Source organism: Choloepus didactylus, chromosome 27 (genome assembly GCF_015220235.1).
Source record: "Choloepus didactylus isolate mChoDid1 chromosome 27, mChoDid1.pri, whole genome shotgun sequence".
Taxonomy (NCBI): Eukaryota; Metazoa; Chordata; class Mammalia; order Pilosa; family Megalonychidae; genus Choloepus; species Choloepus didactylus.
In genome coordinates this window covers 3,904,198-3,920,865 of record NC_051333.1, presented here as the reverse complement: position 1 = coordinate 3,920,865, position 16,668 = coordinate 3,904,198, and the positions used below count along the sequence as shown (strand labels likewise).

The 16,668-nt window shown below is 39.5% G+C and overlaps 1 protein-coding gene and 1 pseudogene across 2 annotated transcripts in view; both read right to left on the bottom strand.

Annotated features, from left to right (window-relative positions):
- LOC119521068 (leukocyte immunoglobulin-like receptor subfamily A member 4) overlaps positions 1-16,668 on the bottom strand; it is a 35,410-nt gene that overhangs the window by 17,272 nt on the left and 1,470 nt on the right. The window lies entirely within an intron of this gene.
- LOC119521085 lies at positions 5,330-15,197 on the bottom strand (annotated as a pseudogene).

Genomic DNA, 16,668 nt, shown 5'->3' with positions numbered 1-16,668 from the left:
TATTGGTTGGTAGAATTCTGAGACAATATTCTTTTTAGGGAAGCAGCTGCGTTATCTAGCTAGGGAGAGCAGGCCTTTTTGGTTGTTTGTCTTATGGGCATATCTGACATTGCCTTACCCGCCTTTGAGGTGCTACTGTGGCTGAGACAGCCTTGAACAGCTTTGAACAGCCTTCATTCTTTAGTTTATGGGGCACCTTTTTTTTTGTGAGATAAGCTGCGGGGCCCCTGGGTTTGAAACTCCTTCTATATGTTAGTTTCTTCTTCTGGGATCTAACACTTATATCTGGAAAACCCTGAGAAATCGATGACACAGCTACTTGAGCTAATTAACAAATTTAGCAAGTCGTGGGAAACAAGATTAGTGCACATAAGTCAGTCATGTTCCTATGCAATGGAAATGACCTAACTGAAGAGACACTCAAAAAAAAAAAATACCTTTCTCAATAGCATCTGAAAAAATCAAGTACCTAGGAATAAACTTAATCAAAGATGTCAAAAACCTATACATAGAAAACTTTATAACTTTACTAAAAGAAATAGAAGGGGACCTAAAAAGGTGAAAAAATATTCCTTGTTCATGGATAGGAATGCTAAATATTATTAAGATGTCATTTCTACCCAAACCCATCTACAGATTCAATGCAATCCCTATCAAAATTCCAACAACCTACTCTGCAGGCTTGGAAAGCTAGCTATCAAATTCTTATGGAAGGGGAAGATGCCTCAAATTGCTAAAAACACTCTAAAAAAGGAAAGACAAAGCAGGAGGACTTACACTACCTCACTTTGAAGCTTATTATACAGCCACAATAGTCAAAACAGCATGGTATTGGCACAAAGATAGACATATTAATCAATGAAATTGAATTGAGAATTCAGAGATAGACCCCCAGATCTATGGTTGACTGACCTTTGATAAGGCCCCCAAAACCACTGATCTGGGACATAACTGTCACTTTAGCAAAAGGGGCTGGGAGAACTGGATATTCATATCCAAAAGAATGAAAGAGGACCCCTACCTCACACCCTACACAAAATTAACTCAAAAATGGATTAAAGAGCTCAGTATAAGAGACAGTACCATAAAACAATCCAAATGTCCTTCAACAGATGAGAGAAAGAAAATGTGGTATATTCACGTGATGGAATACCACACGGCAGTAAGAAGGAACCAGGTCGTGAAACTTGAAGACATGGATGAACCTTGAAGACATAATGCTGAGTGAAACAAGCCAGCCACAAAAAAGAGATATTGCTTGTTGCCACTAATGTGAACTCTATGAAAAATATAAAATAAATGGTTTATATTGTAGAATGTAGGCGGCCTAGCGACAGAGAGCAAATAGTGAAGGAGAAACGATAATCTAGTAAGAACAGTTAAGTTATGGAGGGTAAACTTAATGTCCTGGGGATGCTCGGGAACAACTATAGTTTGTTAATTCCTGGGGGGTGTGGTGGAACAAGTTTGCAAAAATGTAGTTATTTTAAGTTATTTTTTTCTCTTATTCCTTTGTTGGGTTATAGTCTGCCTATTTTCTTGGAGTGGGGTAGGAATATGTTAGAAGCATAAGTTATTTGTTTTTCCTTGTTCCTTTGTTTTGGTTTTGTTAGAAAACTTTTTTTATTGTTTTTTTTTTAATTTTTTGATAAACTTAAAAAAACAATGAATTAGTGTGAAAAAAGAGTAAATGAACAATAGGGAGAGGAGGGGAATGAAATGTTTTGGATATTCTTTTTTATTCTAATATTTATTTATTTTTTGGAGTATTGAAAATGTTCAAAGATTGCGGTGATCAATGCACAACTGTGAACAAATGATTGTACACTTTGAAGGATTGTGTTATGTGAATATATCTCAATAAAATAGCATAAAAGTTAAAAAAATAAAGAATATGAAAAAATGTCACTTGAAAATTATCACTTTTATGTATGTATGTTATATTCTACAATAAAAAAATGAAAAAAATCACATTTTCTCACATGAAAGAAATATACTGTGAATTATTTTCTTGATTTCTGTGGAATTGCAAACTAGCTCACATTTCTGGCATCTGTTTTTGCTCCCAAGTCAGAGTTACATGTCCTACTCTTTCTCTTAATTGGTGGATTAGAATATTAATACTTAAATAGTAATAAAATTAAAATGACAGTAACAAAATAAAACAGATATTATTTCAATTATTAGGGATATCCCTATTTGATACTCTTAACAACACTGTAGATAGACATAGGATGCTGTTATTACCCCATTTTTATTTGAGAAACTAAACCCAAAATAAATTAAATTGATTCATTCATTTAAAAAGCACAGTGAAATACCATTTCACACCTACAATGATAGCTAGTATTAAAAAATGGGAAATTACTAGGATTGGAGTGGATGTGAAGGAATAGACCCACTCGTTGGTGAGAATGTAAAATGGTGCAGCCACTAAAGAGAGTTGTAGTTCCATGGAAAGTTAGGTGTAGACTTTGCCTATGGCCTGGCCATTCCTCCTTTACTTATCTACCCAAAGAATTGGAAGCAGAGACTCAAACAGATATTTGCACCCCGGTGTCCATAACACCAATTCACAATTTCCAAAAGATGGATGCAGCCCAAGTGCCCATCAAATGATGAATGGCTAAATATAATGTGGTATATACACCCAGTGGAATATTGCACAGCTGTGAAAAGGAACGAGGTTCTGATACAAGCAACAACATGGATGAAACTTGAAGAAGACATCATGAGGAGTGAAATAATCCAGACAAATGCCCCCGGATCTATCATCTTGCCCCTGACTTCCTGCAGATGACTGTGAGGAAAGGAGAGAATAGGAGGAAAGCTCAAGGGTGGAGGATGGAAGCAGAAGATGTCAGAGTCTTCTCCACTCCTTGAAGACAGGAGCCTGAGGAGGACAGGCAGACAGATGGCCAGGAGAGCTCTCCCTACCTCACAGTGCCCCATAACCAACGCCCCAAATTAGATTCCTGGTATCACCAGCTACACCTCTGGCAGAGACCCCAGAGTGTGGTTCATGTGCTTAGAACCCCAGGACTCAATGTGGGGAGCTATCCCCAAGCCTTCCCACTGCCCAGGTAGCTCTGAGCTGGGTCCACTGGATGATCAGCACCAGCCAGACACAGAGCTTGTAGACAGGCTCCACCCCTGCACCTTTTGGATTCACAAGGTTTCCCTGGGCCAGGCTCCAGCCTTATGTTAAACCCTTCCAGGATACTGACCAAGGAGCTCTATCACACACATCATCTTAGCCGTATGTGAAAACATAACTGATGGATGGATTAGATTTTAATCCTCACATAACATGGAAGAATCTCAGCAACTTGATACTAAAGAATGAAGTCAAACAGGAAAGCAACAATGCATAATTCCTCTTGTATATAATTCTAAAAGAGGCAAAGCTAATGTACAGGGGTAAAAATCAAATCAGTGGTTTCATTTGGAGGAGAGTTTTGCTTTGTCCCTAGATAACTGGGTTTATGTGGATGCCTTTGAGATACAGGACAGTTAGGTCTGACACTAGACTCAAAACAACAAGATAAATAAAACATTCTCTCCCCTTCACCTATAGCAGGCCACAACCAAGAGATAGTTTAGTGAAGATATTTCCCTTGTTTAATTCCAGAGTTTTACAGGAACAGCCAGCTCCAAAATCACATCAGGAGATGACTGCAGAACTCAGTGGGGACAGCTTGGTTATGACCAAGGAGGGAAGGTTTTGCAGACACAGCCCATGTTCTGCTCCAAGCCAACATCCCCTGGACCATGACCATGTTGAACTATAGTTTTAACAACATAAAAGTCAAATGTGTCAGCCCCAGGATCTCATGGGATTCTTGACAGAGGTTAGGGTGTCCCACACAGGCATTTCTCTCTTCTGGATCACCAGTCACCTTTTTCTTCTCAATTGAGTAAACCAGAAGATACAAAGGAGAAGTAGAGAGGAAGAAGAGGGGGGAGGTGAGCCAAGCCCTCAAACTGATGGTGGTGGGGGATGCACCTCCACTCCCACATCTCCAAGGGACCATCTCTCTGGACACCCAAATTGTGTCCTCTAAAGTCAGGTGGGTTAGAACAAAGGATCGAGGTGAAGCCCCTAAGCTAGGTGAGGTGGAGGTAGGACCTGTGCTGAGGTGGAGGGAGCTGAGACAGCCACGGCTCCTCCCCTTCTCTTCTTCTCTTTAGGACTTCACAGGGCACTGCTTCCTAGATGCTGACTCCAACCTCACAGCTCAGGGTAGGGACTCCAGGGAGGCCTGACCCAGTGTTAGCATCTGAGGCCAAAGATCTTGGGTCAGTGGAGGCCACCTGAAGTTTTAGCAGAGGGAAGGCACTGATGTTCATGGAAACTGAGCTCACGGCGGGCCCACCACACCTGAGAAGATGATGTGGTTCTCTATTCCACAAAGATAGGAAAGGACAGAAGGCTTGAGATGGGACTCAGCCTGGGTTAGCAGGGATTGCTGGTCTGTAGGTCTGGGTATCTGGGGAGAGAGAGGGAAAAAGGGTGAACAGCACCTGGAGTTGGGAAAACTTCCTGGGTGGGGAGCTCCTGAGCCATGAGGCTGCTCTGCTTTCCCTCCTAGCATTCTCCTTGCTCTTTCTTTAGTTGTCCACCTACCCCAAAATTGTAAATAGCACTGAGTTATAATAGTGCTTCAAATAATGTAGATCAAAATATTTTGCAAATATTTTCTCCCACTCTGTCTCTTGTGTTTTCATTTTGTTATCAGCATCTTTTGATGATGAAAAATTATCATTTTGAAGAAGCCCAATTTATGAATTTATCTTTTATTGATTGTGCTTTTTGTGATATCAAAGAAATCTTTGCCTAAACTAAGATTAGAAAGATTTTCTTTTATGATTTTTTTCTGAATTTTACAGTTCATTTACATTTAGAGCTATGATCAGTTTGAGTTTTCATGTATGGCATGAGGTTAAGGTCAAGATTTTTTATGTGAATATTTAATTGTTCAAATGCAATTTGTTAAAAATAACCTCTCACTTCCCAGAAAAGTATCCTTGACATTTTTGTGAAAATAGCAATCATTTATATGTTGGTCTATTTTAGGTATCTCTATAATAAACCATTGACCTATATGTTTATCCTTACAAAGTTATCATATTCTCTTCCATATCATAGCTTTATAAAAGCATTGAAATCAAGTAGTGTGAATCCTCCAATGATTCTTTCTTTCTAAATTATTTTTATTCTTTTTTATTCTGTGCTAATGATTTTGTTCATGAATTTATAATGGAACTCAAAATAGCAAAGAACATGAAAAAATTTAGATTAATATATATCAACAAAATACATCAGAGACTACATCTATTTTTAAAATAGTTAATTAAAATGCCTTAAATGCACATATTAGGATATAAATATTCTCCGTTTTGTGGAACTTCAAGGTGGTGGAGATTTCCTCCATACAGTTTGTCAGAAAAGCTCATATTACCCTGTGAAATACATATAATTCAAAAGAAATTAAAATGTAAGTGATAAAATTACCATTTCATGGCCAATCTTCTTAGTAAATTGCTACTTTCATACTGAAAAATACAGTTAGTAAAGACTAAAATTTTGAAATGCTGAACCATCATTCTGAATGTGTTAAAACTTTTTCTTCAGTGTTCACCACCTTCATCACATTCATGTGTCCCCAATATGAGGCCATAAACACTATTTGTTATTTAAAAAAAAATCTTTTAGTTCACAGTTATTTCCCAGAAGTTAAAAACAACTTCTTAATTGCTAAATGAAGTTTTTCATCATACAGGAGAGTATTCAACTCAGGAAACTATTTTTTATTGTTCAAAACATTATCTTTGGTTTCAAGTTGTCCTGATATCCCTCTGAGTTGGATGGTTGTGGTTAGTAAAATATTCATAAAACAGCACAACAACTTCATCTGAATCATAAAAACAAATAGGGTCAATAGCCTAATCTGGCAAGATGAGTTCCCTGAAACCCACAAATGGTGTGTTAAGTGTTAAAGGAAGTCAGTGCTGCTGAGGAGTAACTCAGCTCCTTTCATCAACACCTAACTCAATCCATTAAGGGCATTAGCCATTGAGCCATTTGGAAGTAAGACTGTTGAGAGGAAAGTAGTTGGAGAAATCTGAATGGAAAATAAGACCAACTAAAGTGCACATGCAAGCATGGGGTGTCTGCCCCAAGCATATAAACATATCTCATGTTTATAGGTTGAGTATTATCACTGCATAGATTCCACCACATGTAAGAACCCTGTGCCTGTGAGCGTGCACAGCCCAGAGGTCAGAACTAGCTAGTGGTTTTCCACAATTGATGAAACTTTGATTGATGCAAAAACTGGCCTTCTCCTAAAATGAAACTGCTGAGGTTTTAAACTAATAGAGAAAAGGGATGAAATAACACTGGAAACTATAAGAAATCAAAGTGAATCCCAGAAAGGAAATGCTCAAATTCATAACTGAAGGCTGCAGATGATCTCTTCTCTCTCTCCTTGAATAATCAAATGCAAATGCCTTTTAGCAATGGCAGCACTCAAATCCCACAAACAAAATCAAGTAGTGCCCCCTTAAGGAGCACCTCCATCGGCACAAACTGTAAAACCTGCTGGGGTGCATCAGAGTTGAGCATGGTACTCAATAATTCATTTACATTCTGCAGACAGTGGAGAACTGGATTTGGAAGGTCCTGATAACCAACACATAGCAGGACTGCACAACTCCTCAGGGACTCAGAGGATGTGGGGCAAGAAAATGTGATGAATCTAAAACAGCCGTGGAGCACAAAGGTCAAATCAGCCATAAATCTTGTGAAATAAGAAAGTACAGGCACTGAGGGATCTAAGATGGCAGCATAGAGAGGTGTGGAAGCTAAGTAGTCCCCCTGGAACAACTAAAAGAAACGGAAACAACTCATAAATAATCTAGAATTACTGTAGGGGGACAAAAGTGACCATCCACTCATCATACACCAAACTGAATTGGGAGGAATGCCCAAGATCACAGCATAAAATCTGTAAGTAAAACTGCAGATCCAAATTAGGAGACCCCTCCCCCACAGCCCGAGCTACAAAGCCTCATGGTGCCAGAAAGCAGCTTTCTCCCAGCAAGCAAATATAACTCAGCTGAGCTCCAACTGGGGCTTTAATTAGCGAGTGTGAACTGCTTACCATGAGGTACAAATCCCTAACAAGCAGACAGAGGCTTTGGGTGATGACTGGCCTTGGAGAGCCGGAGGGTCGCCTCGGGCTAGCTATGAAGGGGACTAGCTCTGTTCCTTTTTGAGCTCAGTGGAGAAAGCCTCAGTCATTTTCAGTTCCCAGTTCTGTGACCCAGACAAGGGTACAGCACAGGCAGAGAGAGACCACTGAAATGCTAATGACCTCCCCCTAGGGCGTCTATCTTCTCTAAGAGGAAAGGGGTGGGGCCCAGCTCTACTACCTGCCTTTCATTCAGAACTTGCACCAGTCAAGAATTATAGGCTGACAGGCACCACCTGCTGGGCAGAAAAGCACAGTGACCGGAGGCATCACAGAGTGTACCAAGTTTCTAAGACACACCCTCAGGGAAACCGGATACTGATTATTTCTTCCTTCTGGGACCTTAGCCCATTCTGGTCTGGGGAGGCCTGATTGGGGAAACCAAGGAAACCATGCCTAGACAACAGAAAACTACAACCTACACCAAGGAAATGAGGTTATGGCCCGGTCAGGGGAACAAACTTGCACTTCAACTGTGATGCAGGAATTGAAACAACTAATAATAACCGAATTCAAAAAGTTTAGGGAAGATATGGTGAAAGAGCTGAACCATATAATGAAAACACAGGATGTACATAAGGTAGAAATTGAAAGTTCAAAAAACCAACTGGCAGAATCTATGGAAATGAAAGGCACAACACAAGAGATGAAAGACACAATGGAAACATACTACAGCAGATCTCAAGAGGCAGAAGAAAACACTCAGGAACTGGAGAACAAAACACCTGAAAGCCTACACACAAAAGAACAGTTAGAGAAAAGAATGGAAAAATATGAGCAATGTCTCTGGGAACTTAAAGACAAAATGAAAAGCAAGAATTTACATGTCATTGGTGTCCCAGAAGGAGAAGAGAAGGGGAAAGGGGCAGAAGCAATAACAGAGGAAATAATCAATGAAAAATTTCCATCTTTTATGAAAGACATAAAATTACAGATCCAAGAAGCGCAGTGTACCCCAAACAGAGTAGATCTGAATAGGCCTACGCCAAGACACTTAACAATCAGATTATCAAACATCAAAGATAAAGAGAGAATCCTGAAAGCAGCAAGAGAGAAGTCATCTATCACATACAAGGGAAGCTTGATAAGACTATGTGTGGATTTCTCAATAGAAACCATGGAGGCAAGAAGGAAGTGGGGTGATATATTTAAGACATTGAAAGAGAAAAACCACCAACCAAGAATCCTATATCTGGCAAAACCATCCTTCAGATATGAGGGAGAGCTTAAAATATTCTCTGACAAACAGGCAATGACAGTTTGTGAACAAGATACCTGCTCTACAGGAAACACTAAAGGAAGCACTGCAGACAGAGAGGAAAAGACAGGAGTGAGAGGTTTGGAAAACAATTTTGGGAGATAGCAGCACAGCAATGCAAGTACACTGAACAAAGATGACTGTGAATATGGTTGAAAGAGGAAGGCTGGGACCATGTGGGACACCAGAACAAGAGACAAAGGATAAAGACTGGGACTGTGTAACTCAGGGAAACCTACGGTGTTCAACGATTGTAATAAAAGGTACAGAGATGTTTTTACATGAGGTAGAACAAATGAATGTCAACTTTGCAAGGTGTTAAAAATAGGATGGGATTGAGGGGAAATACAATCAGTGTAAACTAGAGGCTAGAATTAACAGAAACACTGTATTATGCTTCCTTTAATGTAACAAAAGCAATATACCAAAGCTAAATGCATATGCTGGGGGGTGGGGAATAGGGGAAGAGTATGGGACTCCTGGCATTGGTGATGTTGTCTGACTCTATTCTACTTTAGGTTAATGCATTCTTTCCTTTTGTCACCTTCTAGGTATTAAGTTTTTTGTTTGTTTGTTTGTTTGTTTTTCTCTCTTTCTCTTGCCTTTTTCTTTTGCCTCTCTGCCTTCTTTGACTCTTCCTCCATCTTTATGGAAGAAATGTCCTTATATAGAAAGTGGTTATGGTGCTCAATATATGAATACATGACTATAAGGGGAACCAATGATTAGTTACTTAGGTTGGAATGTATAGTGTTTGAACAAAACCGTCTTAAAAGAAATCAGTTGATGAAGAAACCTTGAGGGCACTATATTGAGTGAAATAAGACAAACACATAAAGGCAAATATTGCAGGGTCTCACTGATATGAACTAATTATAATATGTGAACTCATAGACATGAAATATAAGTTGCCAGGATATAGAATGAGGCTGAAGAATGGGGAGTGGTTGTTTATTATGAGCAGAATGTTCACCTAGGGTAAACTTAAATATTTGGAAATGGACAGAGGTGATGGTAGCATGTAATGAGAATAACCAACAGTGCTAAAAGGTGTGTGAAGGTGGTGGAAAGGTTAATCTCAGAGTCACGCATGTCACCAGAAGGAAAGTTGGAGGTTAAAAGATGGGAATGTATAAAACAGTGAATCTTGTGGTGGACAATGTCTGTGATTAACTATACAAATATTAGAAATCTCTCTCACGAACTAGAACAAATGTATGACACCATAACTAGAAGTTAATAATAGAGAGGCATATAGGGAAAAAATATATAGCTATTACAAACTATATACTACAGTTAGTAGTATTTTAACATTCTTTCATCAACAGTAATAAATGTACTATACCAAAACTATGAATCAATAATGGAGGGGGGGCATGGTTAGGGGTATGGGAGGATCTGTGTTTCCTTTCTTTTGTCTTTATTTCTTTTCTGAAGTAGTGAAAATGTTCTAAAAATTGAAAAAAAAATTGTTTTGATGGATGCCCAGCTGTATGGTGGTGCCGTGGGCAATTGATTGTACACTTTGGATCTTTGGATAGCTGTATGGTATCTGCACAATCCCAATAAAAATTATATATATAAAAAAAAGTAAAAAGTAAATAAAGAAAGTACAGGCAAAATCATGGCATCTCCTGTATGAAGCTGCTGTAATGAATGCAGAAGGTAGTCCAAAAATAAGTGCTGGAAAACTGCGTCTCCATCATGAAGCAATGAACAGGCGAAACTCATGAGTTCAGGAGATTTCAGAAATCAAACTTCCAATGGTATGTGCATTTTGATATCATGGAGAGTCAGCAAATCCACAAGCAGGCACTTTATTTGGTTGGTGGGTCCTACAACCTGCACATCCTGAAGGCACTTGGTAAGGCTAAACAACTCAGAAAATACCAGTTCTTCAGAAAAAAATGTGACAAACAACAATACAGTTGTTTTGGCCTAAACTTGGAATCCAAATTCAGAGCTCCTTCTAAAGACTTTTCAATTGCTTCATTAAGAGTCTTTAAAATTTCACCATCACAGAGAGGAGAACATTGCACCTTTGACAGTTTCTTTCCCTCTAAAACATGCCATAAGTGACACTCAAGATTGGAAGCTGTCCCCTCCAAAGGAAAACTCTGCCCAGGATGATATTCAGTGTGTTCTTTATCCCAGCTATTGAAGTACCCGTCCATGAAAGGGTTTCCAGAATCTTCCTCTCATTATAGGTTTAAAAATATCTGTTCCTCTGCCCAAACAATTTTGTGTTTGTACTACAACAATATTAGATTTTTTTACTAGCCAATTATATCTGGAAAGAGCTTCAACTGAAATTTTGCATGAAATAATGGACAGTACATTTCCTTAAATTATTCAGCTTTTCTTGTTCCTCTTTCCCCATGAATGCAAACAGGTGGATGTTCTCAGAAATAGTCTCTGGCTGATATTTATGAAAAAACACCCATGATTCTTCATTTCTTTTAAGAAAAGATTCAGGAATCACATGATGGGAGAAGAGAGCTTTCCTGGTCATTTCAGCCACCAAATTAAGCATCAGCTTAATTAACAGAGGACAGATGTCCTCTTGTCCCTTGTAGTGGAGACATTTCACATAGACTTCTGAGTTCTCTGCCTTGCTAGTAGTGGGCTTGAAAACATAGACTTGGTCAAAAGAACAGTTCAGCAGGTACATCAGATTTATGGAACAATGTTCAGACAAAGTAAACATCTTCAGAACAAAAGAACCACCAACTCCAAGAGTTGTCAGAGCAGTGATGACTTCACAGTAATGCAAAGAAGAGACTAAAGCTGTGGGAAACAGGGCCTGAAGTTTCTCTTCTCCTTCCTGCATACTTGAGGTGGGGGCCTGGAACACTAGGCCCCTGCCGAGATGGAACACTATCAAGGCACACCTCGTTAAAGTGTGTGCAGACGTGAGAATGCAGCTGAGGGACTGTTTTCTGTTATTGTCCTTGAGACTGAGATAAGAACCATTTGCAGACTGATGTAACAACCATGTGAAAATGTCTACATGCACAGTAAAGCATTACCCTACCGTAAAAGCCTAATAAATAAGGGTCTTGGGAACAGGACACACACACTCACCCGATAGGTGGTGTGTCTCCTGCTCCCAGTCTCTCAAAGATATTTTTGCCTCAGATTTCATTTCTGTGTCACCCACTGGCAACAAGTGGTGCCCAACATGGGGCTCGAACTCAAAGCCACTGGTGTGCTCTGTTCTGGGGAAGGCTCGTTCAGCCGACCGAGGTGTGTGATATCGGCGCAGGAACTCGGGTGGAGCAGAGGCCTCACGACACTCTCTAGGTAAGAACGCTTCAGAGCATCAGCAGGGTATAATGGGGAATGGACACAGCTCAACAAAATACCGTCCCTACATTTCTCTTTTGAAACAGTTGTTAAGGGCGGGCAGAGCAAAAGCAAACAAAAGCAAAATTCAGGAGTTTTTACAAGTAATTAAAAAATATTGTTCGTGGTTTCCCACATTGGGTTCTTTGGAATTGGCAGATTGGGAGAAGGTAGGAAAAGAATTAAAACAGCTACATTTGAAGGGAGTTCCCCTCCCAGTTACTATTTGGTCTACGTGGACCCTTATTAAATCAGTTCTTGAACCTCTGCAAACTGAGGATGAAGACGAGTCTGAGGATGAGGGTGAGAGCCCTCCCTCAGTAGTGAATGAAATGGAGCCCTGTCAGGCATGTGTTTGTGTTAAATCTTCTGTTCCTCCAACTGCTGCTTCTGCCCCTGTGTCCCCATGTCCGCCTCCACCACTGAGGCTTCTCCTACATGGGGACAAATTAAAAATTTGTGCCAACAGGCTGAACAGCTGGTATGGCAGGAGCACTGGCCGTTCACCCCCTCTAATCTGGTGGTAGCTTTATTTGCTATTGGAACCACTACTGTAAGTATGCTTCCTTTAGTAGATGCCCATGCTCGTAATCATACTTATTGGGTATATATCCCCAATCCTCCTCTATTACGGCCTGTGGAGTGGAATGATCCAGCCCCTCTTATTTATCTCAATGATACAGCATGACTTCCTGGCCTGGAGGATGACAGGCTACCAGAACATCCTAAAGAGGAAGGCACTCAGTATAATTCTGCTTTGGCCTTCTTGCATTTACCACTATGTTTGGGACATGGGAAAGAATGTTTGTCTTTTGAGCAACAAGCATGGCTTTTGATAATTCCAAAGCATGGAAATATCTCCCATTCTATGTTATATTTGTTGACAGGTCAGAGTTTTGCATACCAACATAATAGTAGCATAAATGATGGAACCCCACAGCGTTCTGTCTGCCAAGCAGCAAAGTATTGGTCTCTAGACTTAATGAGAATACACTGGGAAACTTCTCGAGCGACTAATGGTGTGCTACTGCTTAATGGTTCCTATGGAATTGTAGGGGTTCACAGTGTAGAACTGCAGTGGCTGAAACAAGTCCTGCTCGGCACATGAACAGTTAAGATGGAAAATTCATATGCATAATTTGGCATCCCTTCTAAATGATACTGATAGCCTGCAAACAGAAGCCAGAAAACCCATAATGTGGCATGGTATGGGAATGGTCCCACCATGGCCTTTTTAAAATAATTTTGCCCCTCAAACATCTATTTGGAAAATTCCAATGGCTCTACAGTATATTAAAATATGGAATGGAACATATTCCCATAAAAATAATTACACCTTAAACTTTACTGAGTTCAAACACTTTAGTGTGCAAGCTTGTGTTAGAGACCCATATGTATTTTGGACAGGTAATCTCTCTCTTAACATGAGTTCCAAGGAGGTTTCTTGTAATGCTAATGCCACTTGTGCATTACATTCTTGTGCATATAGAACCTATCTTACGAAGACGAAAGGGCTTCTGGATATGGGTGACTCAGGAAAGGCTTTGGGAATTGTCTCCTGATATGCATATACTATTAACATTATTAAATAAAGTGTTACATAGAGTGAAAAGATTTCTAGGTATATTAATTGCATTTAGTATAGGTTTATTAGCAATAACCACTGTCACTGCTGTAGCCAGCACCGCGCTTCATCAATCAGTACAGACGGCACACTTTGTGCAAACATGGCATGAGAATACTAGTAAAGCTTGGGGAGAACAGCTGAAAATTGATAAAGAAGTTAACCAGCTTTTGGTTGACTTAAAAAATGCTGTTCTCTTACTCGGAGAAGAAATAGAAGATCTAAGGCATAGAATACAATTAACATGTGATTGGAATATAACCACCTTTTGCATAACTCCACATGAATGCAATTTATCTATTGGTATTTCCCAGTTACAAGCCAATGTTCACGCAATTCAACAAGCAAATCTCCAAGTTTTATCCTCGTCTGAAATCTTTCAGGGCGTTGCTGATGGAATGCAACAGCTAAATCCTTTACCATTGGTTAAAAGCTTAGGTGGTGGAATGTTAGGAAGTGTCTTTATAATACTAATTTGTCTTTTATGTTTATGTCTAGTCCTCTGATGCATGAGACAAGCAGTGTCCAATTTAACTGAGAAATCTGCAATCCCAGCCATCATGTCTACAATAAGAAAACAAAAAGGGGGACATGTGGGAAACAGGGGCTGAAGTTTCTCCTCTCCTTCCCGCATACTTGAGGTGGGGGCTTGGAACACTAGGCCCCTGCTGAGATGGAACACTGTCAAGGCACACCTCGTTAAAGTGTGTGCAGATGTGAGAATGCAGCTGAGGGACTGTTTTCTGTTATTGTCCTTGAGATTAAGATAAGAACCATTTGCAGACTGATGTAAACAACCATGTGAAAATGTCTACATGCACAGTAAAGCCTTACTCTCCCATAAAAGCCTAATAAATAAGTCTTGGGAACGGGACACACACACTCACTCGATAGGTGGTGTGTCCCCTGCTCCCAGTCTGTCAAAGATATTTTTGTCTTGGATTTCATTTCTGCATTGCCCGCCAGCAACATAAAGCTTCTTGTTCACCTGTGTTTCCTTGACAATCAAAACTGCCATCTGCAGTGATCAAGTGAATGGTGGCCATGGTGCTTATGAAACTCTGAAATACAGTCAGATAATTCAGGGTCATGATATCACCAGGGTTATCTGGGCCAAAGTACCACCAATGCAGGGTATTTGCAATAAGCTGGTCATCCATAATCATCATAAGGTTATCATTTGCTTCATGGTACGGATTGAGAGTATAGGTTACACAACTCCAATCGCAGGGGAGCTGATGGGATTTTAAGTAGTGATGCAGACTAGCTATAAAAGCTCCAGGAGCTTCACAAAGCTGTAGAGAATTCAGTTTTCCACTCTGAAAATCTTCCTGTGGAATAAGTGGAAAGCTGCACAAAGTCTCATGTAACTTACAACATGCTTGAGTACAAACTTCAGCATTCACAGACTTTCTCATGGGAGAAATTATTTTTCCAGATTAGTGAAGGCAGTGTGTTCATGCCATGCATCCAGTTTCTCATCACTCAGGTTTTTCACTCCATTTAGGGGGTTCTTCAAATCAAGAAAGGCATTAAATTCCGTGTGCTCACAGGTGTAAATGTCACTGGCATCTGGTGACTGCCACTCACTATTAAGTGGCTTATCATAAGAAAAATTCTTGGCAAAGAGTTAAAAAATGTCAGCAAGAACATCTGGGCTAAACCTTTCAGAACTCGCCACCTGAAGAACTGGAAGCTTTCTGCACTAACTCATTTCCAAAGTAAATTAAAATCTCAGGTACTGGAAAGTCGAAGGAGGAATCTGGGGCCAGTAACTCTTTGCTCACGCCCGCCTTGGGTCCCTGCGTCAAGGGGGACTGGGTTTCATCATTGTCCTCCCGCCAGGACACTATTCTCCATTTCCACCCCTGGGGCTGCCCTTTGGATGGACACCCACCGCCCACGGCCACAGTGCCGGACAGACAGCCTCTTTCATTGTTAACTGCCCCGCATCTTTCCATATGAGCTTAAGAATCAGTTTGCTCCTTTCTCTAAAAACATCCATCCCTTGGTTTTTTGGTTCTTTTGCTACATTAATTTTTATTTTTTTCTTTTTAATGCAATTTTATTGAGATATATTCACACACCATACAATCCACCCGAAGTTTATAGTCAATGGCTCACAGTATCATCACACAATTGTGCATTCATCACAATCAATTTTAGAACATTTTCATTACTTAAAAAAATAATAAAAATAAAAATAAAAAACTGCTATTATTGACCCATACCATTGGTGTGATACCATTGTAATTATTGATGAAAGATTACCAAAATATTACTGTTAACTATAGTCAGTAGTTTGCAATAGGTGTATTTTTTCCTTCTACACTCTATTATTAATTCCTGGTAATAGTGATGAACATTTGTTCTGCTTCTTGAAAGACATTTTTATATTTCTATTATTAATCACAGCTATCATCCACCACAAGATTCATGGTGTTATACAGTTTTAACCTCTAGCTTCCTTTCTGGTGACATACATGACTCTAAACTTCCCCTTTCAACCACATTCACACACGATTCAGCACTAGTAATTATACTCACAATAATGTGCTCCCATCACCAATATTTCCAAACATTTAAATTCAACCTAGTTAAATATTCTGCACATATTAAACATCTGCTCCCCATTCTCTAGTCTCCTTGTACCTCTTGGTAACCTATTACTAGACTCTGTCTATGGATTTATATAGTATAATATTTTCATATTAGTGAGATCATACATTTGTCCTTTTTTATCTGACTTATTTTACTCAACATAATGTCCTCAAGGGTCATCCATGCTGTCACATGCTTCAGGACTTCATTCCTCCTTACTGCTGAATAATATTCCATCATATGTATATACCACATTTTGTTTATCAATTCCTTGGTTGGTGGACACTTGGGTTGTTTCCATCTTTTGGCATGCCTGTGGTTTTGATTGGAATTTTATATACTCGGTAGAATCAATTTCTGGAGAATTGAGTTTTTTTGGTGACAAAATTAATTATCTACTTAATGTTTGTATAATCAGTAGTGAAGCCCCTCATTCCATTCCTGATATTGGTAATGTGTGTTTCCTCTCTTTCTGACATATTATAACTTATGATAAAGTAACTTCTTTCTCTTTTTCCTTAACAGATCATAAATTCAAATACATATCCATGATCTCTTAGGATTTTATTTTTCCAACAGCATTG